Below are 25,973 nucleotides of genomic sequence, written 5' to 3' on the forward strand. Positions count from 1 at the left end.
TGTCAACTGCTATGCTATGCAAAACATAACACATAAATTTCTAAATATAAAAATATTTAGAATATAAATTAAATATTTACTCATATAACAGTATATATATATATATATATATATATATATATATATATATATACAAAAATAAAAGAAAATTTGAAAATTGAAGTAATGAAACTAGAAAACATAAGGCAATGATAAAGTTACACTAGGGAGAAAAAATATATGATATGTAAATAGACATGTAACTGTAAAGTTGGCCTATTAAAAATAATCAATTTCAGCTTTTGTAAAAATAAATAAATAAATAAGAATAACACATCTAGAATAAGAACACAGGGCTGGGGTCGTGGCTTAGTGGTAAGAGTGCTTGCCTAGCATGCATGGCGTTGCATGCATGAGGTGCTAGGTTTGTTCCCCAGCACCACATAGAAAAATCAAAGAAACAAAATAAAGATATTGTATCCATCTACAACTAAAATATTTTAAAAATAAATAAGAATATAAATGGACAGATAAGTATATTTCTCACAAAAGGGGCATAGGCAGCTTTGTTAGAGTGCAATGATGGCTCCAATTCATCACCCTTTCCCAAGTCTGGGCCATTTACTGTGTCACTTTGAGGTATTCTCTCATTTAAGTGGGGTGATTTGCCCCAAACCCACAATGAAGAAACAAAAATAGGACTTTCTTTGACAAAAGTACCTTAGGAGACTTGAAGGAAGCAGAGGCTTGAAATGGACTTGTACCAGGCGACTTACACTTCCACACCTCTGCCATCACATGAAAACAACCCTGGTCTGTCCAGCTAGAAGATGAGACATGTGTGGAAAAGCTTATTTCCTCAGTTGTGCTAGGCACTAGTCAGTCCAGATGATGGCCACTCAACAGTCAGACATGCTGGTGACCACAACCAAAAGCAAGAATAATAATTGTTCCTTATTATGTTCACTGAGTCCACAGGTGAGAATAATGGATTCACATCAAGTGCCACAAAGGATGTTAGCATTTACTTTGTTTTGGCTTTATTTTTGCCTGATTATAATATTGTAGGAAAGAGAGTGAAAACAAGAGATACCAAATAATACAAAAGAGTAAACATAGTGTATTGTTAGACTTAAAGAGCATTAAATTGATTTAATTCTAGATCTTTGGAGTAGAAAGAAGAATAAAATTCTAGGCATCAAAAATATATCAGAATCCTCATAAAATTATCCTTAACAGTTAGGTATAAATTGAAATATTCCCAAACAAGCTGGAAGCTTCTTTACTTACTAGACTTGCCCTGTAAGAAATGCTGATGCATCTTTCAAATTGAAATAAAAGTCCACTAGACAGTAATTTGAAGTCATGAAAATATGACAAATATAGAAAACAATACTATCATAATTTTGGTTTATAACTTTACTTTTCTGTAAAAGCATGTCAGTATGAAAATCAACTAAACATAAGAAAAGGTAATAATGTAGGAAATGAGGAACAAAAAAGGATTTAAAAGACAAATGAATAGAAATTACTGTAACTGCATGTTCAAGGGTAGACAATGTATAAAGAAAAAAGTTTTGTCATCAGTAACATTAAGTAGGGTGGAGTGGAACTTTAGAGAGGTAATATTTTTATGGGATTGAATTTAAGTTAGTATCAGTTTAAGTTGGATTGGTATAATTTTAGTATGTTATTTGTGGTCTCCATGGTAACCTCATAAAAACTATCTATAGGAATTATAAGAAAGGGAATGAGACTAAAAGCATGTCAGTATGAAAGCCAACTAAACACAACAAAAGGCACTGATGTAGGAAATGAGGAACAAAAAATACTTGAAGACATGTAGAAAACAATGACAAAAGAGTAGATCACTGCAGGTGAATGTAGATGTATTGAAACCCTTAATCTAAAGGTGTACATTGGCAGAATGGGAAACAAACAAACAAAACAAAACAAAACAAAGAATACAGCCTCCAACTATATTCTATCTATAACAGACTCATTTTGTCAAAAGATGAAAAGAAATATTCAATTCAAAAGAGAGTAGAAATGCTACACTAATACCAGACAAAATTGCTTTAAATTAAAAATTGTTAAAAGATTAGAAAAAACACTACAAAGCTTAAACAATAAAACCTCCAAAAAAAACAGAAATAGAAAACTTTATTAGATTGTATTTAGCACTGATTCCCTGATTTCTCAAAGAATACCAAAAATATTTTAAAAAGCACAAGCAATGAAAGCAACAATAGATAAGTTTAGTTTTATCAAAATTAAAAGCTTTTGTGCATTAAAGGACAGAATCAACAAAGTGAAAAGACAACCCACAGAATGGGAAAATGTATTCATCAAAAAGCAGATAATTTTCAGATGAATACCACAATGTAACAAATAAAAATCAAACACTCAATTTAAAAAAATAAGTGGGCAGAGGAGTAGGTTGACATATCAATGAGGAAAAGTAAATGGTCAATAAACTAATTTAAAAATAATAAATTTAAGAAAATTAAATTAAAACCATAATTGAATATCACTTCCAACTCTTTAGAACCTCTACTGTTTTTTAAAACATCAAAAAATACAACTATTGATGAAGATATGGAAAAATGGAATTCTTGTGCATTGATGGTGGGAATGCAAAATGGTACCATTGCTGTGGAAACAATATGATGTCTTCTCAAAAAAAAAAAAATTAAATAGAATTACCACAATGTGTTCCCTGAAAGAAGAGAAACAAATCCAGTAATTCCATTCTTAGGTAAATAACCAAATAATTGAAGGCTGAGGCTTATGGCAGTATTATTTACAATAGCTAAAGAGTGGAAACAACCTACATACCCATCAATAAATTAATGGATTAGCGAAATCTCTAATATACAATGGAATGTTATTCAACCTTAAAAATGAAGAAAATTTTACACATGTTACAATATGGGAAAACCTTGACTAGATATGATAAAGTGAAAATACAAAAGTCAAAAATAGATCAAATATTCTATGGTTCCACTTACATGATCAACCTAGTTTCAATGACCAAAATAGTTGATTTCAGAGAGAAAGTAGAATGGTGGTTTCCAGAGGCTGAACAGAAAGCGGTAAAAGGGAGTTAATGTTTCAAAGGAACATTGTTTCAGTTTGGGAAGGAGAAAAAGTTCTGGAGATGGTTAGTGATGATGGTTACATGACAATATTTTTATACTTAATGCCACAGAATTATACGCTTGAAATGGCTAAAATGTAAATTTTTTATGTGTTTTACCTCAATTAAGAACAAAAATAAATAGATAAGTAAATGCTTTACAGAATCCAATTCCTGTCATTATGGATATCCATTGCAGATATTTCTCTAAAAACAGAACACTGGATAAGAATTGGAACAAATAAGTTTAAAATTTGACAACAACAATCACAGGAATGTGTTCCCTGAAAGAAGAGAAACAAATTATTTGAATCCTATAATCTCTTTCTGCTAGGAGGTCCTTTCTTGACTGCAGTGTAGGAAGGGTGAATCCAGTTAGAGCATGGAGATCGTGCTAACATAGGAGAAAGCTGGAGTTTGGCCATTGAAGTTTGAACAGCAGAATACTAGAGAGGAAGAAGCCATGAAGAATAAGAGCTTTGAAATCTATAGGGCAGTTTTTTTTGTGTCTGTTGCTGTATACAAACCTACACATGCATAGAATGAAGCACAAGGAGCTACAAGCTGAACAACTCCAGAGGTCATGCAGGGAACGAAGACACTAATGTCTTAACTAGATAGAGTAGAAGGACATTAGTGAAAAGCATGTCCATCCTCTAGAGACCCCAGAAAGTCAGACATTAGTTGCCATGCTGCTAAACCACATATAAAGTAAAAGATAACTTCGACAAGCCCTTTCGCCCTCTCATGTTTTCAACTCTACTTGCTTTGATTCAGTCTCATTTAATGGCAGGAAGCAGAATATGTATATGAATTGAGAGAAAACATTAATGATCTTGAGTGAAGCCAGGATTTCTCAAATAAGAAACTGCAAGAATGAAACAAAAAAGAAACAAGTGATATATTGGACCTTCTCATAATGAAACCAATTTGCTCCTCAAATAACAGTGTCAAGGATACAAACATGCAGACCTGCAATATGTATATCTGACAAGTACTTGGGCTCAAACGATTTGTGTGTGGAGTGTGTGTAGAATATACATATAATAATAAAACATACCAATATTTTAATAGGCAAAAGAACTGAAGACATTTAACAGAAGATTGTAATAATGGCCAAGAATCTCAAGAAATGGTGCTCAATGTCTTTAGACATTCAAAAAATGCAAATTAAAAACAAAATAATACACCACTACTCACCCACTAGAATTTTAAAAAACTGGCAAAAGCAAGCTGAAACCATTCTACATTAATGAAGAAAAAGGACAAAATAATACAATACTTTGGGGAAAAAGGTTGATAGCTTTTTTATAAAGCTAAATATGAAATTACATAACCACAAAAAGCACACACCTAGGTATTAACCCTTGAGAACTGAAAATATGTCCTCACCACAACATGTACATTTTTATAGTAGCACTTTTTCTTTTCTTTTTCGGTACAAGGGATGGAACTCAAAAATGTTCAACTACTGAGCAACACCCCAGCCCTTTTTATTTTTAATTTGGAGACAGGACTCAAAATAAGTTGCTGAGGTGGCTTTGAACATCCAATTCACCCACCTCAGCCTCCTGAGTTGTTGGGATCACAGGCATGTACCACTCAGTAGTATTTTTTCATATAAACTCTAAATTGGAAAGAACCCATATGCTAATCAAGAAGTGCATGAATAAACAAAGTGTGATTATCTATATAATGTAAGGCCACCAGCAATATAAAGGAATAGAGTATTTATTCATGAACAACTTTGATGAATCACAAACAAATATATTCTAAGAAAAACTATAGCTATAAAACCTATAGAAAAGAAGATTTCATTTATATGAAATTCTAGAAAAGGATCTTGAATCTAGAATGTCAGAAAATATGTCCAGTTTATAAGGAATCAGAGAAGGAAAGGGAATTAATTGCAAAGAGCTAACTTTTAGGGTAAAATAAATGTTTAAATTTTAATATGTTTTTACTAAGACTTATAAAACCGTACACATATATATTCATAGTTCATCAAAATATAATTAAAGTATATATTTTACTGTATTTAAATTATACCTCAATAACCTTAATTTTATAAAAATGTCATAGTAAGTACCCAATTTTAGCAGCAAATAGAAAAAAAAAACTTTTAAAATAACTTTAAAAAGTTCAATAACCTTAATACCAAACATGAAAATAAGACAAAGACACACATGCACAAAGCGCATGCATACACACACACACACACACACACACAGAGATACATGAATTAGAAATTATTCTAAGTCATGCAACATCTTAAAAGCAAAATGCCTAAATAACATATTGACAAAAATACACAGCATTAGACAAAATTTAAAAAATTAAAAAAAAAAAAACATTTAATGGATCAACAATGATGCTTGTTAGTTTATACCCAAAGGGCTTAAAAATCAGCGTAATACAGTGATGCAGCCACATCAATGTTTATAGCAGCACAATCACAATAACCAAACTGTGGAACCAACCTAGATGCCCTTCAACAGTTGAATGGTTAAATAAACAGTGATTTATATACCAATGGAATATTACTCAGCATTAAAAGAGAATAAAATCATGGCATTCACAAGTAAATGGATGGAGTTGGAAAATATCATCAAATCATGGCATTTACAGGTAAATGGATGGAGTTGGAGAATATCTTGCTAAGTGAATTATGCCCATCCCCCAAAAGCAAAGACCAAATGTTCTCTCTAATAAGTAGACGCTGATCCTTAATGGGGGTTGGGAGAGGCATGGCAGGAATAGAGAAACTTTAGATAGGGCAAAGGCAAAGAAGGGAAAGGGAGAAGGCATAGGTATAGGAAAGATGGTGAATGAGACAGACATCATTACCCTACATACATGTATGGTGACATAAATGGTTTGACTCTACATTTTGTACAACCAGAAAAATGAAAAGTTGTGCACCACTTGTGTACTATGAACGAAATGCATTCTGTTGCATGCATAACTAATTAGAGCAAATAAATTTTACAAAGTATTCTACATAAGTTAAAACAGATATTATTTATTAAAATGAGAAAATCCTGTGAATTTCATGCTAAGAGTCATAATCCTATTAATGAGGAAATAATAATAGCATATATCCATTAAAATAATATAAAAAATATAAAAATAAATACTATTATATTATGCATTTTTGATATTTTTAAATTAGCAATAAGAAAAAGAAATATGATGTAATCAAAAGAATGCAGATATTATTCTTTATGATTGCATATGACATGATATTCTACCAAAAATATGAAGATGGCAACTAAAAAAGTAATCCAGTGAGAAACTTTAGTGTTTATATATAAAAGTCAATAACTTGGCTGACAGCAACAGTAGTCAATATAAAATATAATTTTAAAAATATTCAGAACCACAAAAAATATTAATTAATATTACTATCTGTATAATTTGTTTTTCAGCTCTCCTGCCTTACATTTTTGGAAACTTCTCCCAATCCTAAATGATTTTTTAAGCTAATTTGCAAAGGTGTATTTTCTCTCCATCTCAGTGAACTCTGAATACTCAAACAGAGTATTGGATTGGATCCACAGGAGTGTGTGAAATCTAAGCAGACCCACTTAGGAACCTTTTGAGAGAGGCATTGAAATAAAAAGTGCCTTTATTCTTTTGAGAGCTCAAGCTAGAAGGAAATACATCCTGAAGCTATTATTTCCTGAGTACTTGTATTCAGTGGTATTTCATGCAAAACTCTTTAAGTTATAGAAGATAATAAACTCATGTTTTTGTTTAACCTAGTTTGAACAAGGTTCTATGATTTGCAAGTCAACTAGTTCTTTCAAAAAAAGAAGAGGAAGCAGAGTGTAAGGAGAAACGAGAAAGAATAAGAGGTATTAGGAGAAAACAACAACAAAACATTATAGACAGATAGATAGATTAATTGATTGATTTTAGGTGATTCTTTTTTTGCTTGATGAGGTATTAATATCAGAGGGCCATCTTTATAGAAGAACAGTTGAAAAAAGCAATAAGGCATAAAGGCAGGTGTGCAATAAGTATAAGAAGTAAGGATCAGGAAAATAGAAATCATGATGAAAAGAAGAACAAAGCAAGTCATTTTCCACAACAATATTACCATTTTTTAAAAAATCAGTAGATAATGTTATGGCAGTAGATATTGTTATGGTTTCAAATTTTATAATGATGAATAACAATGTATATTTTGTGCAATGAAATAAATACTTCAAAACCTTTAAAAAAAGAATAAGAGGAAGAAAAGGAGGAAGAAAGGAAAAAACAAAGACAAAAATATATACAATAAACATTTTTTTAAATGAAAACAAAGCTATGAAGCCAAAGAAACTGTACATAGAAATAGAATGGATTCAAATAACACTAAGATATACCACAATCCAGAATGGAAGATTTAATATGAAATAATTTTTATTCAAGTTAATTTTACAATTCTAAAATTAAGATTTTAATAAGATGTCACAGGAAGGGTAAAATGTATTTAAAAAAGAATGACCTTTTGAAGATAATAAGGGGAATGGTTAAAATTATTCCAATATTATAAATAAAGAGGCCTGTGAAATTGAATCAAGAACTAATAGATGAAACAAAATGAGGACACCAATAAGTATATCATGTTAGCTATGAAAACGAGGGCAATTAAAACAGTCAAAGGCAGTAGATTTTTAAATAAACAATGCTAAGATGATTATTTGAGTCTAGCTATACTAAATCATTCCATGTAAAAGCCAAGTTGTGTGAACTAGAAGGATACAATTAATACAATTACAGACTGAGAAATGATCTTAAGCATAAAAACAAAGGTGGAAATATAAATACAAGCCAACATATTCCACAGCACATAAACTTAAAATGTCTGTATATAGAAACTATAAACTAGCTAAAATATAAAAAATAAATTAGAAAAATATTTTCAATATAAGGTAGAAAAGAAAAATATATATGCATTTTTTTTAAAAAAACATAAATGAGTAAAGAAAAATGATACTTGCAAGCAAAGGAAAAACAGATACTATCCAAAGTAAAGGGCTCACAAAATTATTAAAATATGATCAAAGAAATAAAATTTAACTAAAATATTACCATATTATTTTTACTATCATACCAATTGACCTTATTAGTATTAATACATCAAAATGTATTATAATTTTAATGGTCAGTATTTAGGAATCAACTAAATTATAGCAATGAGAGACTAATAAAATAAATTATAGTGGATCCTTAAGATGAAGGCTATGAAACAAATTAAAAATCATTTATAAAAACTAGTGATAAATTATAAAACTTTTTATATAAAATAAAATAAAAAGCAAGATTACAAAAACATATAAATAAATCACATAAATATATTTCTATGTGTAGTCCATAGGTATAGTCCTAATTTCATCTGTAATACTTAATGTATGTGTATGCACAATACAAATATACACATGTACATGTGCACATACACAACCATACATATTTATTGTAATAGAACCAGGATACAGATCCATAAAGTATAGTTTATGGCGATGCTACTATTACAGCAATTTTTTTCTCCTTATTTGTACTTTTGTCTTTTCTATTTCCTGTATTTCTATATTTTCTTAGATTTTTGAATCTAAAATATTCACGTTTTGGTGTTATCGTGAAGAAAAATGGTTTAAATAGACCCCACTGAATTAAAATTGAAAACACCAAAAAGTAATGTTATTGGAAAAAAAAGTCAAAGAAATCAAAGCAGAAAAAGAAATATTAATTTTTGAATAACAAACTGAGGGTCTGAGGATTAGATTATGTAACATTATTGTGATTAAAAATTGAGAATTGGGAAACAATATAGGAGTTTATTGCTAGTTCTTAGGAAGATAATGATTCTGGAAATTGTCAAAAGAGAGGTACACTGATAAAGAATGCTGAAAATCATTTTAGGTTTCAAATTTTAAATAAAGTAGCAGAAAAATGTTAAAAAAAATGTCAGATACATGGTGAAGTTAGGGAAAATTGTTCTACACTGTGCAACTCTATCTTCCCAATACATTCTCATTACAGTTACAATGGCTGTAATAATGAGAACAGAATGATCACAACATTCCAAAGAATGAACAGTGCCCTTGGCATGAGTAGCTAAAACCCAAGGGCCTCTAGTCCCTCTCATACTTCCCTTACAGCTCTGAACAAATTCTTATGCCTCTCAACCCTGAGCCCGGGTTTCTTCACTTTTTGAAATATTTTATTGCCTTACTTTATGTAATCAACCATATAATAATTGCATGTTTATGGAGTACATTTCAACACATATATACACTGAATAACTGGCACATGCCTGTAAAGAGGCGGAAGCAGAAGGATTACAAATTCAAGATCAGTCTGAACAACTTAGTGAGAACTTGTCTCAAAATAAAAAATAAAAAAGGTTATTGATATACATCAGTCATAGTGTGCCCCTGGTTTCAATGACTAAACCTTTAAAAAAAACTGAATCAGATTGGCATATATAGTACCTCAATCGTTAGTACCTCTTTCTGGTGATAAGTCTAGATCCTCTTTTCTAGCTATCTTGAAATATACAATATATTATTAGATATTGTCACCCTAACAGGTGATAAAACACCAGTGCTTATTCTTATCCAATTGTAACTTTGGATGTGTTGACCTACTTTTCCCTGATCTTCCTTTCCCACATCCCCTCCCAATTCTCTGGTAACCACTATCCAACTCTCAAACTCTACAAGATAACTTTTTTAAGATTCTACATATGAATAAGATGATGCCATGAGACATTTATCTTTCTGACTTACTCACTTAATATAATAATGCCCTCATCTTTAAATGGAAGGAGTTGAGACAAATGTCCTCTACTTCTATAATATTATTTGACTCCAAACACATTTTCCTGGTTGGTAAACTACTAAGACAAATGATTTTATCTTCTGACTTTCAGTGTTGACCAACACTTGCATAAAAAGTTACAAGTCCTCACACATATGCTAAATTTAATCCATTGTTCTATGATAATCCCCTTAAACCACAATCTCATCCCAAAAAGTGTACCTGAAAATCTCCTTCCTTCTCTTTCCCTATTTCTGAAAACAAAATGGATTTGTTATCAACAGCATTCATATCAACAATAATCATATGGCATATGATTATTTAGCACTCACTCCATGCCAAGTCCTGTGTTGTTTTATATTTCCTTACTCTTCACATATTCTACATATGAATAAAGTGATGATTAAACAGATTAAATGAACTAAGGTCATAAAATAAGAAGCAACAGAACATTTTCAGGTGAAATCCAAAAAGCCATAGCAACATATTTATGGTATAAGCTATTTTGTACACATTTGAGCAACACAAATAAGACCCCCATCAGAAGTTCACTAGTCCATTTGCCTATTTGTGTGTATCAAGAATAAAGAGCCTTTGGGGATAGCAGAATCCCAAACCTGAAACAATTGACCAACTAATGTCACCAAGACAGGTGTTTATGTGGTTATAGCAGCAGTTAAAACAAAATTGTATGGGTGAAACTCTAAGATCCCTCAAGGATAGAGGCCAAAAGCAAAAGTAAAGGCAAAAATGTATTTTAAATTTTAGTTCTGAGCCACCAATGCAAATTAAGAAAATAAATATTGATTCAATGTGTTATACAAAATCAAGATATTCAATCACTTATTTATAAAAATATGTGGACAATGACTCACAAGGAATCTGACTAACACAAGCAAAACAAACTAGGATTTCCCAAGCATAGGTTTAAAAAACAGTGTGAAAAAATACTGGGTTCGTTTGTTCAGAATGTGGTTTCCTGGGGCAATTTCCAGAGATTCTGATTGGTAGGTAGATTTGCATTTTTAAATGTATAACCTAGGAGATTCAAGTAGTCCATGAAACTGCATGGAGAAGATCTACAGTTGGAAATTATCTGACAGAATTAAAAGAAAATGCATTTAAAGGGAAAACAGTGGATTATTGCTTTACAATCTATCACATCACACATTTACATTATCTCATTTGAGCTTCACAATTCTATGAGGTAGTATTGTAACTATTCTTTTCAATTAAAAATGAGCAAACTGAAATTCATGGAGGCTGAGTCACTTAGCCCTGATATCTAGCCACCAGGACATGAATTTAAAATTACACATTGCATGTTCTTTCACATCACCCTTGTATTAAAGTGACTTTAGTACAGTAAATTAGTCATTTGTATGCACTTGATTTTCATAAGTCAACAGTAATAAATTACTGGACACATCAGAAGAGTATTGGTACAATTTAGACAAATATAATAATTTTGTTTGAGACAATGAGCTCAGAATCCCATGGGTCTTGGAAAAGTCACTGTCCTACATACTGGCTATTAAGGTTGCATGACTTGCTATGCTATTCCCTTGCTACTTGAAGTGTGCTTCCGTACCCATGTATCACCTAACAGCTTATTAGCAATGCAGAAACTGGGGCTTCCTCTCCAGCCCATAAATAAGAATTTGCATTTTACCAAGTTTGCTAAGCGTACTTTACCATAAATGCAAGTTTCATGATTTTTAGGAAAATGACTCAATTTCCTATATTTCACTTTTCACATCTATGAAATGAGAAAGTTGAATTGATCTATCTTTTACATCTTTGCCAGAATATTAGAACACAGGATTTGGGAAACTATATCCTATGAGACAAATACTGTCAGAAATCTAAGAATAGCTTTCATATTGTTAAATGACTGAAAAAAATCAAAATGATAATATTTTGTGACAGGTGAAAATTATAACTAATATAAAATTTAGCATCCATCCATAAGTTTTGTTAGAACATAGCCACACTCCTTTTTTTTACATACTGTCTACAGCTCCTTTTATACTATGTTGGCAGAGATGAATAGATGACCCTCAAAAACTAAAATATTTACCCTCTGGCCTTTTGCAGAAATATTTGCTAACCTTTGCTGCAGAAATAATAGCAACAACAAAAACTGCCATTTTTACAGGTAGTATGAGTCAGCAACTATACTACAAATATATATGCATATAATTAGAATATACACAGAGAGACATATAAATTATATATTGTTTTTATTGTTACCTCTCCACTTCCATAATATTCATTTTTCTTAAAACACCTGACTAGTTTCACTTATCAGATTTTTTTTCCTTTTTAAAAGACAGATGTAATCAATGATTTCTCATGTCAACAAAAGCAAAGCATGCCATCCTAGAGGTAAATATCTAGGGGTTTAGGAAGAGCAGGTATGATTTGAATAAAACAATCATGTGAAATAATCTACTGAAAATTCAACTTATCAAGTATAGATTCAAGGAAGATGAGAGAAATCTTAAGAGTTTGCATGGGTTAAAAATGATTTCAAGACACACCAAAATTTTTGATTACCTTATTTTCTTTTTGCTATTGTTAATATATAAAGGTTCTATTATATTTTAATCATTATCATACATGAATGAAACTGTCAACAGAGAAACATATTGAGTAATATTCTTTGAGTTTTCCTAATTAAAAAACTCAGGCAACTGACTAAAGCTTTAATGAAAACAATCTCAGGAAGTCTGCCCAACAGTTCATAGTGAAACTACAATATAAAAATGATCACAAACTATGACATTGAAATGACACATTAGGTTAGGAGCCCAGAGTTCAAATTTCCCTAACTTTTAAAGTGCCCAAGTTAAGTACTACATAAACAAAACACTTATTAAGAGACTTATGCAAAAGAATATAAATATAAATGATAAAATAAATATGATAAACTGTACACTACTATTCTTTATATTCTGTTTTGAAAATTTAAATGTTTCTAGAAGTAATAATTAGTTTAAATATGCAGTTGAAAATATAAAATAAAATATTTGCTAATTTCTATTTCATATTTTATTTTTAGTATACATGCAAGAATATTTTAGGAAAACATTTAAAACATAAAGAAAATAATCTACTTTCACAAAATTCCTCAGAAAACTCTTCATTTTGAATTTTGAACTTGCTGTTTTTACTATCATAAAGTAGAACAAACTGTTCTACATTATTGATACTATTTTATTGCCATAAAAACTAATAAAGTAGTAAATTACTATAATTAGTAAAGTTTGTTAACGTAAACCACTAAACCAGGATTGAATAAAGTTTTTCCTTATGAGCATATACCAGCTTTGGTTTGTATTATGCTAAACAAGGAAGAAAGTTGTATTTTATGATTAGTTTGCTTTGCAATTCATAATTTACCTGTGTAAAAAGTTTTCTAAAAAGGAGGGCTATTTGAATTAATTAAATTAAAATACAACATTTATTAAGTTATGATTTTCATCACTGAATTAATTTCTCTATTATTCAATTATTTTTCTCTTTATAAATTTATTCCCTATGTAGTCTTCTTGTAAAATGTTTTCTAATTATTAATTATCTGAAAAGTAAATAAAATACAGAACATCAATTTTCCAATATTAAACACACAAGTATACATATACATATAAATCATCATAGTAATCTGGTTTAATATACCTATGATCATAGCATATTTTTTTCATACTATGATGTCATAGCATTCTTTATCCCAGAATACAAACTGTACTAATTATTTTATATGCAGTTTTAAAGACAAATCATTAATAAGTATTTTACCAGATCTTTCCCAGCACATCAAACACAGGAAAATGTATACTCTCATTTGGAATCTGAAAAAGTAAAAGAAGCACTCAGATTCACACACACACACACACAAAAAAAAAGAAATTCCGTAATTCACTAAGGTTTCTCTTTGATAGGCTTGTCACAAGCTGGCAGGCTTTACTGTAAAACTGACTTTTGCTCCTCCCTCTTTGTTGAAAAGGTGAGGTAGTTTCTTTTTCCTTTTTCACTTGAGGTCGTGAGAAGGATATTCAAGTCAAAGTTTCTGTAATAAGTCACAAAGCTTCAACTACACAAGTTGAATTTAAGGGAATGAAAAGGCTAATTATATATTTTATTTCTTTTAGCCTCAGGATTTCAGAAGTGGTCTAGAAGAATCTATTGTGGAAAGCCAAGGGGAAAAAAATGTGTTGCTAGAAAATGCCAGAAATGGAAAGAGTCAGAAAGAGTTGTGGTTTATGTTCAGTTTGATTACAAACTAAGTTGTCTTTATATACCAGAAAACCAATAATGAAATCCAAACCCATGAAGCTGTTAAGTGTAAACTATGGGCTTTTCAGGTTTATATCATTTTGCATCCAAAACACAGAGGCTATTTTAAATTTAAAATTCTGGCTTGTCTCTTAAGGCTAGAAATTTAAAATAAAAAAAAATACTTTTGCTTTTACTGTAATTTTAAATTATTACAAGCTTTCTTTTTACATGTTGACTTAAGTCTTATTTTCCTCCCAGCTATGAACTTCAGCAAAGAAAATTGAGAGTTTTCTAAGTACATGGGTTATAAGTTCAAAAATTAAATTTATTTTTAGAAAATTCATGTCTCTGTAACTTCCAAAGATTCGGTAAGAACAGAAGTGTTTAATGTACATCAGAGATCAGCAGAAACTCATCTGAGTCTGGAATCATGCTTCAGAAGTCCACAAACAAATATTCATTTTAAAATCATGAAAATTTAACTGCTGATGAAGCATCATAATTTTGACATGTTGATCTCTGAATGTTTATGTGAGGCTTTATTTTGAAAGGCTGTCATTACTATAATTTGTTTACCACCAAATAATGTAGGTCCTTCCACAGCACTGAGCTGTAGTAACTGCACTGGGATATAACAGAGATATAAATAAACCACATCACTTCAGAAAGTGGAGAAAGATAATGTACACATTATTCATGTAAAACATTTTTTAACAAATGTATACTGAATAAATTAAAAGATAAATATTTCCTATTTTATTTACAATTTCCCTTTTCTTCATGCTTTTGAGGTAATACTATAATATGACCCTCACACATTATTTTCATCTTTATCATTCTAAAGAGATCATAAGAACTTGGCATTTCATATAGGACAATACAAAGCAGAGTTTCAAAATACATGTATTAATTATCATATACTTACTGTCAATTGGGAAAGTTGGGGTTATTAAAGCCTATTGGATTAAATAGCAAATTATAAAGAAATGACAAAATAATATATAAAATGCCAATAGTTTAATAGGTCCTTATTTACTTGTATACTTATCTAGTTTTCCTTGGATATAAAAAATGGCTGACATGCATACAGTGTGAACAAGAACATCAAGGTGATGATGACATTGACAATAATGGTGATGATAATGATTAAGAAGAAAGAAAACTGAGTTCTATGCACCAGACTTGCTTGTGAGGTAATTATAATAGTTGAATAATATTTATAGTGATGGCAAAGTAACTATTTATCAGAATGCACTTTACTACAACCTTTTATTTAACTTAGCAATGTGTCAAAATGTTTAGTAATCTTACCCTTTCATTCATCAAGGTATTTTTAACACCAGGATACTTTTCTACAAAAATCCAAGGTCCTCCAAAGTAATAATAATCCACATGTGCACAAATGTATCCAAACAAGGATGTTCATCAGAGCATTGGTATAATAGCCAAAAAATGGAAAAATATAAATGCCTAACCATGTAGGATTAGCCTAATTATATCCACACTGCAGATTAAAATTTATAAATCAGACAGACCCATATTTATACATGTAGAAAATGTCTACGTAGAATCCTGAAACCATCCTTACACTTTGTTAAAAGGGAAAATGAACATTAATTACCATTATTTAGGGTAATCTACCAAAGACGGGGATATATAGTATGGGAAAAGCATGGCTCTTAGGTGAGCAGTGTGACTTTTGGCCAGTACATAAGTCTGTTAGTTTCCTCAAATGTCAAATGGGAGTAATACTATCTACAATATGATGAGACTCTGAAGAATAATATGATGTAATTGTGATGAATAAATGAGCTAACCTAAATAAACCAAAGCTATAGCTGGCATTTACTAGGTGTTTGCTGCCTGTATTAGTAGTAATGCTAACTAACATTAACAGAAATAAAAAGTAACTTCCTCCTGTCAGAATAAGGGAAGGTTCCAAGGGAGACAATAGCAGAGCTAAATGTCTAGGATTAAGTATAAGTACCAGAGGTGAAAGAATTTCTTTGGTTTTGAAGGACCCACTTTATCTCTAAACTAAAGTGTCTCTATGTTAATAATAGATACACATAGGTTAGTAGAGAACATTCTGTTCAGGACCACAGTTTCTTCTCATAAATGTAAAACTTTCTATTATTTGAAAAATATTTTTAAGACTTTATCTTTTTAATTTGTTACCTTTTTAAGTTTGCCCTTTAAAACAAAACCTGTAAACCTTATCTTTATTTTAACCAATATAATTTGAATCTTACCACAAGAAGGAAGAAAGGAATGTAAAATTATTGTCTTCAACAAGGGTTTTTCATGTTCAGCGCCCCCCCAAAAAATGGGTGGGGAGAGATGAATGTGGGGTTGCAATTACCTGTACAAAAAATATATGATTTCTAGTCCATAAGGACTGGATTCTTATCAATTGTTTGGACCCACAAGGCAATATATATTATCTTCTCATTTTTTAATGATTTCCTTTTTCCACTTAAATGAAATGTAAACCTCATGTAATAGATCAGGAAGTGAGCTTATGTTTTTAGTTTTTGCCCATGGAGAATTTGCTAAAGAAAATATAGAGGAAGTATGAGTAAGTGTGATGTTTGTAAGGAAAATGCATTATTAGCAGAGCTACATAAAACTATTGCTAACCTTTTTTCTTTAAAGTTTAATTATTTTTTCTGAGTGTAAAAATAAATCTTTGGATTTATGAGAAAATAATTTTTAAGTTTCTCGTAGGCTGGGCCACTAACCAAAGTGACTATATGCAAAGATAGAGAAGGAAAGCCGAAATCCTTTGGATTTGTCTGCTTTAAGCACCCAGAATCAGTGTCTTATGCAACAGCATTGCTGAATGGAATCCGTTTATATGGAAGACCAATTAATGTGCAGTATCGATTTGGTAGGTTCTCTCAATGATGAATTTTCAAAGTGTGTTTTGTGGTTGCTGCTATTCTCAGAAGTTGTAAGCATTTTGTTTTCCTTGTAGTATAAGACAATAAAAGTGTCTCTGTAGTCTCTTGATTTTTTCAAACACATATCTAATTTATAATACTATATAGTTAATTTGTATTGCCAGTTATATTACCAAATTTGTAGCATCTCTTCTAAGTAAAATTTAAAATGTACTATTTTAAAATCAGGAGATAGCTATGATGGTTGCTATTGACTAAAATTGATCAAAATTATATGAACTGAAGGTATATAAATAGCTTTTATGTAGCAAGGTTGTTTGCCAATCTTCTTGTCACTGCTAATGTATGGTACCAAATACCTACTATTTGGAAGATAAGAGGATAAATTAGCCCTTCCAAATAACTCATTCTGTTGTCTGGAGCTGTTTTAAGCCCCTATAAGAACAAAGTGGACAAAGGTACCTGTAGAGCCTTGCTAGAAGGGGAGGAAAGATTCCTGACTCAATGGCTTCAAATCCTTGTCCTGAATTCATGCTAGGAACCAGGCATATGTGATTAGCTGCCCAGAAAACTATTACACTTGGCCTCACATCTTTTCAGGGACCAATTGAGACCATCTGAGTGATTCTTAGAATATTGTGTTTAAGCATTTTATAAATGGTACAGACTTATTGATGTATCACTGCCATAAATCGTTCAGGCTTATTGATGTATCACTCCTTTGGTTTTTATTTTTCTTTTTTTTTTAAGAGAGAGTGACAGAGGAGAGAGAGAGAGAATTTTTTGATATTTATTTTTTAGTTTTCGGCAGACACAACATCTTTGTTTGTACGTGGTGCTGAGAATCGAACCCGGGCCGCACGCATGCCAGGAGAGCGCGCTACCACTTGAGCCACATCCCCAGCCCTGGTTTTTATTTTTCTTGATCCACTAAAAATGAAAAGTAAGAATTAAAAAAGCAATATCTTCTTGCATAGTAAAAGTTCTTATCTTTGAATTTCACATTTTCTTTTTTACTTTAATGCATGGATGCATCATGCTCTTTGATTCTACCCAGTTAACTCACAGAGGCTGATAAAATAGGCCAGAGCTTATTATATTCTGACACATCCTATAAAAAGTTGACTTGGCTTTTGAGCAATTTAGAGAACTCATGCCTTCTACCATGGAGGCAAAGAGTGCTGACATTTGTAATTATTAGTTTCTAGGTAAGTATTACAAAACAACATCATATATCGTATATAGTTCCATATCATTTTATTCTTATTTATGACTTGCTTTTGGATAAATATTGATTATACTTCATTCATTTACAGTAATATATAAAATCTTTAAATATGACTTGAGAGATAGATATGCACATATTTTATGTAACTGTGGAATTTTAAGTCACTACTATATCTTTAGAGATTGGTTTATATTATGTTTTAATATTTAAACTCCAAGTAGTTGAACCCTAAAGTAATCATTGTATTTCTTTCAAAGGAAGTTCTCGCTCTTCAGAACCAGCTAACCAAAATTTTGAGAGCTTTGTTAAGATAAACTCACATACCTACAGGTAATTAGAAATATACTTTTTCATAAAGGTAAAGAAAATAAATATGTTCTTATAATCTATATTAATGAAACATAATAAATATATGAGAGGATGATTTTTATCCTATTCTGGACTATTACAGAATATTACTATTTATACATAGGATTAGATTAAGAAGTTTATTTCTTCTGAACCCATGGAAAGTGGGAGAAAATATTTTCATTTAAAGGTCAGTTTTAATATTTAAAGTAGTAAGTGACATAGATTTACGTTTCAGGTATTCTTTATGATTTTCTGTATGTTTTTCATAGCTGTTAAATCATTTAAGCATACAAAGTCTTGCTGTGATGGATCATAGAAATATTGTTATCCATATTTTATGCTTCAGTAAATGCAGACATAAAGGTTAACCAATTCTCAAGGTCACAAGGATGATAAAGTGCTAGCCTTGAAACTAAGTCTTCTGATGTTAAGCCATTTAATTATTTATTTCACTAATGTTTAGAACTTCTCTGTGTTCTAGGATTTGGTGTAGCCTGATATATTGATGCAGTGATAACCTTCCAGTAAACTGTCTGGCAAGGCATCCAGAGGTTATGGTACCTAAAGTCTGCCAAACCAATTTAAGATTCCAAAATCACAGTGTTTATTAAATCAGTGTAAAAAAACAGAGTGAAAAGTAAGAGCAAGTTTGGTAGATAGTTTAGCACACTTCTTAGAATAGATTGTAAGTGGGCAGAAGGATGAAGTAACTGAGTTCTGGTGATATTAACATTCAGACACTGTTTCCCTGCTGTCAACCTTCCCTACCGATAGTGTGGTGATGAGGACGAGAGTGTATGTTTGAGCAAGGCTATCCCTTCAGATGGAAAGTTCCTGGAACTAATATTACTTACTTGATGAGGAGCATCCTGGTTCATCAGCTTGTTTTCTGTAGATTTTATCTCAGATTATCTTGGCAGAATGAAGGGAAGAAGAGAAATATAACTGTTAGGCATGATCAGGAGTAGGTATCCATCTCTCTTGTGTGTTATAAGATCTAAATCATTCACTATCCATTAGTATATATTATGAATTCTATCTTGGCTTCCTAGGTTTCTTGCTTATTTTATCCCTCACAGTTCCATTGCTATTAATAAACTGCTAGCTTACTTACAATCTACACTAAGCATTTTTAAGAATTTTGTTCATCCTGTTTGTTTTCTTGTTGTCTTTGGCAGAACTGAATATTTTCAAATAAACTAATAATAACCAAACATCCTATCCCTTGTTAACTGTATCAGCCCCCTAAGGCATGGGAGAGTGACCTTTTGGGACTGGCAAATACCCAGAATTATCTTTGGCAGAAGTATTAAACCCCAAATAAGTGTGCTCCATATTTTTATTCTCCCCAAAATTTCTATATTGGGGAGAATAAAGAGAACTTAATAAAGTAGGTAATAAAATCAGATTGCCTGGATTTGAATACTGCCAGTGCCACTTTATTAATGCTGTGACTCTGAGGAGGTTATTTTATCTTTCTGTATCCTTATCTCTAAAATTAAAATAATACTTAAAAAGGTTTTATGAGAATAAAATTTTATAATAAATACAAGGTACTTAAAATACTGAATATATTGTAAGTATTCAACAAAAGGAAAATTACTACTAAGATAGGGAAATCATTATAGACTTATGGATTGAGCCATATATGTGATGTAATAGCTTCCCCTCTTCTTTAATACCAAGAGCAAAAAACTACTTCATTTTCTTTGGGTTTGGGAAAAGAACAAAATATTTGTAGGATTTGGAGTTTAAAAGACTAGATAGGCAACAGAAGATTACAGTATAACTATCTTATGTTTGATACATGGTTTGTAAATCATCTCAGAGTCTAGACTATAATGTCAAAAAAGTCATATGTATATCCCATGACACTACATTTCATTGGTAGTACTTTTTTCTAGTATTTGGTATTTCATAAAGGAAGTATCAGAATGAGTTATCATGTCCTGGTTGTGATGTGCAAATGTAATCTAGTCTTCAGTAGTCTTCCTTGTAAATGGGTTTTTTGACTTCTTATTGCCTCTTATGCCTTGCTCTTTATTGAACTAATTTTTAATTTGCTAGAGCCACTGTAGCAACGTACTATAGAGTGCTTAAACAACAGAAATTAATTGTCTTAAAATTTCGGAGGTTAGACATCCAGGATCAAAATATTAGAAGCACTGGTTTCTTCTAAGCTATGAAGAAGAATCTATCCCATGCCTCTCCCCTATTCTTCTGTTGTTTTGATAGCATTGCTTGGTATTCCTTGAATGACAGAAGCTTTACCCACATTTCTGCCTTTATTTTCACATGTTGTTCTTCTGTTTTCATCTGCAAATATTCCTTTTTTATATGAATACCAGTCATAAAGGGTTATGGATCCATCCTATTCCAGTATTAACATGTCTTAACCAATGATATATGCAATGATCCTGTTTTCAAATATGGCCATATTCTAAGGTACTAAGGGTTTCATTAACTGAAAATGAAGAGAATGTATCAATCCATACAGTTTTTAATTTACATGTGATTCCTCCATGCAGACAACTATATGTCCAAAGATTCACGTGGGAAAAATACTGGTTTTAGACAATTGACACTTGTTTTCATAATCCAGCTTATCTCACCTCTGCTGCGGAGTCTTCCCTACTCTGTAATTTCCCTTCACCTTTCACCTTGTCTCCTAACTGGGCTCCCATATTTTTCTTCTTCCTCTCACTAATAAATATTTTTATCTTTCACATCCTTTCTTCCTGTTCATTTTTTAACCCCACTGTTATATGAGAGCTACTCTTTTTAAGGTGATGAGAACTTTCTGATCAGCCATTCAGCAGCCTCAATGTTTATTCAGTTTACCCCTATGGAACAACTTATATTTTTCTAATTTCTTTCTTAATGAAGTATGGACTTCTGACTTCTACTGACTTCTGGGATACTACTTTCAATATTTATAAATGGGGTCTCCCCCATCCATCTGACTACATTCTGTCATTTCTTCCCATCTGCCAGTGCTGATTTCAGCCTCCCTTAGAGTATGCTTCCTAGCCTAAGGATTAGTGGTTAGCATTAAAATTAGGGTATACTATAGAGCTAGTAGACTATTGAAGAGTAGCTGCAGAACCTAGCCAGGATTTATAAATTCTCCATAAGAGCAACGATCACATGTATAAATGAAATGTGGGGAACACCACAGTTTTTTAATTAGAGATGTTTTGATTATCTTAATGCCTGGAAGATATCAGTCAACATGTTTATGTTAACATTAGTAGTCCATTTAGGAAGGAGTACAGTTTATATATTTACATAGTAAAGATACTTTAAAAATAAATTGATGATAATTTCTCCCTCTTTGTTTTTATATCTGTAGAAGATTGAAGTGTATGTCCAGTGATGATTAATGACTTGCTATTGTTCTGTTACTATCTAAATGTTGTATGTCTTTATATAAATACAAGCGCTGGTCTAACATTTTCATATCAGAAAACCAAATGTGACTCTGAATGTTGAAATTTCAATATTTAGTAATGAAATAATTAATTAATGTATTGTTTTGACACTACATTATCAATATAATAACATTATTTGCATGTTTTTGTTTAAGATATTTAATTCTAACTGCTACCAGAGAAGCTCTTTCTGTCTCTGTTTCTGATTATGGACAATCCTCGTTAAGTTCCTAAGAGAAAAGAATATTTGTACCTAAGAATTTTAAGGATTTTTTTGCTTTCCATTTTATTTCTCAAAAGGAATGAAGAAATCTTGGGCAGATCTTCCTTTCCCATGCAGTTTTTTTTCCATTAATAATACTACTTTACCTCAAGAATATTTTTTCTTTCAGAAAATGGTAAGTTTGATACCCATTTAGTTTAGCATATATATGACACAAATTTATGAATAACATGAAAAACATTCATAGTATTTGGTGCTCATATAGTTAATATTAATGAACAACCACTCATTACCTGAAACTATGAAAGTATTTTTCCCAACGTATTCCATTCTATTCTTCTCTCTCTCTCTCTCTCTCTTTCTCTCTCTCTCTCTCTCTCTCTGTCTCTCTCTTTCTCCCCCCCCCCCCGCCTCTGGTAGAGATGGAAGTGAGTTGAAAGACAAGTTCAAGGTATCACAGTTTATTTCTAATCTGCTGTGAGTAGTTAGAAATTTTAGTTATCATGTGTCTATCATATATTGAGATTAATACATTTGTAAAAAATTTTATCTGTTTCATTTTATTCTTATATTGTGGCTCTTAGAAGAGTTAAAATTACATATGTGGTTTGCATTATATTTCTTTGATAATCTATATTGTAGTAAACTAATAAACCTTTAAATGTTTATGTTAAGGATTTAAGGAAGCTCCCACACTCCTACTATGAAGTCACTGCCTTTCTTATACCAAAATACAATTTGATTTACTCATGACTATTTGCATAATTCATGTTACTTTTAACATGCATTAGACTTTTTAATGTGCATTTAACTTAGCATTTTGGATTTGTTTTGGTATATAAGTTGACTTTATTTTTCCCCACAGCAGCTTCATGCACATAATCCAGTGCTGCAGCTTCCTTACTATGAGATGACAGCCCAACTTCCCAGTAGCACGTCTGGGTCTTCCTCACTGAGTCATGTTCCAGATCTAGATGCTGGACCTAGCTCCTATGAATGGACTATCCAACAACCAAGTGACTCTGACCTTTATTAGATGAATACCCGAAAGAGGCAAAAGAAAACCAGTGACAGTGATAGTAGCACAGAAAACAATAGAGGAAATGAATTCAGCCAAAAATTCCGAAAATGTAAGAAAAAGAAAAGATATTAGTATTACCTTCAGATAATACGTATCTTCATTGATCTCAATTCTGTTTAAAGAAAACTGACCAATTTCTTGAGTGTCTTGTCTTTTTTGAAATATATGAAAACATGACTTATCTGATTTGCTATTCAATTTTTGCCTCAAATGATAAAAGCTTTTAAAAATAATATAATGTACTACTTTTGTATGTCATAATATATTTGACCCATTGACAATAAAAAATATACTTTGTATCGTTTTATTTTAGTACTGATGATGAAATTTCATTAAACTATTAACTAAAAGTCAGCTACTGAACACTTGTGGATAAGGTACTGTGATTTCTCTATATTGTTAATATAATATTCAAGTACAATTAGGCTGTAATTAGGAACATTAGATTTGCCAAAAGAAAGTAATGCAAATATTTAAGAGTTGCATGTGGTTCCTAGTGAATATGTTATAAATAGACTTTGTTTCCTTTGTTAATAACATTTTATTTTTTACATTCACTCAAGTTGTTTCTGTGCCTTAATGTACTTCAGGTTTATTTTATCAAATGAAGACATATGACAGTGATACCAAAGGAAAGATTATTATCATGGGATTGGCTTTTGAGTCATTTACTTGTTATATGAGTTCAATGGGGATTCTTGCCTCTTTACTTCTTACTTGTTTATAATGAACATTAAGTTGGCTATGTAAGTATTACATTATCTACCTCTTTTGCCAGCCAGGTTTGAGAGGATATGTTTAATGTATTTAAATCTTGATAATTAATAAGTAAATAGAATGATATTTCATTAATGTTTGATATCTAATACTTAATTGTCCAAAAAATGTTTCTATTTTGGGTTCATTTATATTAGAAGATAGAATACACGTTAAACAAATTGGGGTTTTTTTAAACATTTTTGTTAATTTTATAGCCCACCATAAATTAGAATGACAAGAATTATATTTATTAAAGCTAATTGAAAGAATCATGCAACTCCTTTGTGAGTAGAGCACCAAATTTAGTAGGAAGGGCCACGCTTAGATGTTTCTTTTGCATGTTGAATAGCACTTTATAGATACTTACTGTTTAAAAGAATAAAGATCTGTTTTTAACAAAAGGAGTAACTGAATTTAACTAAGTATAGTAGAATTTAGAACAAACATTAATCTACTTTAATCTGATCAATATGAAAACCTGACCTGTGCTTTATGTAGTTTTAACTATGTTTTTTTGGCTTTTGAAACACATACTCTTCTCGTTTTACATTCACATTTTTTTTTTCAATTTAGAATCAAGCCAAAGGGGAAAATGGCTTCTGCATAATTAGGAAATAGCATATCTTTAAAAAGCTTAGCTTCACCTTCACCTCAATCTTTTCTTTAATTCTGTAACTTACCTTAAACCTAAATTATTTTGTTGTGATTGGTATTATTGGAAGTATATAAAAAAAATGTTTCTTAGCAATTCAGAATAGCTTTGTGTATGAAATATATCTTGAAATACTATTACATTAATTAAAATGTTAGAACTGCAAGATATTTTTGTTAAATTCTTCCATCACAGACAGGAAAGTGCACGTTGTGATTTAGATATGTTGGGTTCCTCAAAGACTCATGTGTTTGAAGATGTGGTCCCAAATGCAGCAGTATCCAAAGTGGGAATCCTTGGGATGTGAATATATCATGAGGTCTCTGCCGTCATCTGTGGGTTAAGTGAGAGACTAATGATTTGAATGGACTATTGCGAGGTAGTGGACAGTGTAGGAAGTGGGACCTAGTAAAAATGAGTGCATCCTTGAGGATTTACTCTTGGGGATTTATCTTGTCCCAGTTTCTCTCTCTCTCTCTCTCTCTCTCTCTCTCTCTCTCTCTCTCTCTCTCATCTCCCTCCCCATACTACCCTTTATCTGTCTCTATCTATCTATTTATCTGTCTCTCTCTGTCCCTCTCCCTATCTCTTTCCCTTTCTATCTTTCCTCTCTTTTTCTCTCTTCCTCCTCCTTCTGCTGCCATGAGTTGATCAGCTGTTCTCCACCATGATCTTTCTTATGATGATCTGCTCATCTCAGGCCCAGAGCAATGGAGCCAGCTGACCATGGACTGAAATCTCTGAAACTATAAGTCAAAATGATTCTTTCCTCCTCTAAGTTATTCATGTCAGGCACCTTTTCTTCACAGCAATAAAAAGCTAATACAGTATCTCAGTATTAACTTGAACAAGTCAACCAACTTGAAACACATGGAAGACTAAAAAGTCACCTTTACCATGGTGTAGTTCATTATTAAAAAATTTAAAATACGGGCTGGAGTTGTGGCTCAGCAGTAGAGCACTTCCCTGGCATGTGTGAGGCCCTGGGTTCGCACCTCAGCACTGCACATAAATAAATAAAATAAAAGATCTAAACAACTAAAAAAATACATATATAAAAATATAAAATATCCCTGGAAATATCTGTCACCATCCTATAAAATTTTGAGTTATCAGTTTTCCCCAATGCTGTATAT

The 25,973-nt window shown here is 31.3% G+C and overlaps 1 pseudogene; it reads left to right on the forward strand.

Annotated features, from left to right (window-relative positions):
- Positions 1-870: 870 nt before the first annotated feature.
- Positions 871-23,498, forward strand: LOC143390285 (splicing regulator RBM11-like; annotated as a pseudogene).
- Positions 23,499-25,973: the final 2,475 nt, after the last annotated feature.

Source organism: Callospermophilus lateralis, unplaced genomic scaffold (assembly GCF_048772815.1).
Source record: "Callospermophilus lateralis isolate mCalLat2 unplaced genomic scaffold, mCalLat2.hap1 Scaffold_52, whole genome shotgun sequence".
NCBI lineage: Eukaryota > Metazoa > Chordata > Mammalia > Rodentia > Sciuridae > Callospermophilus > Callospermophilus lateralis.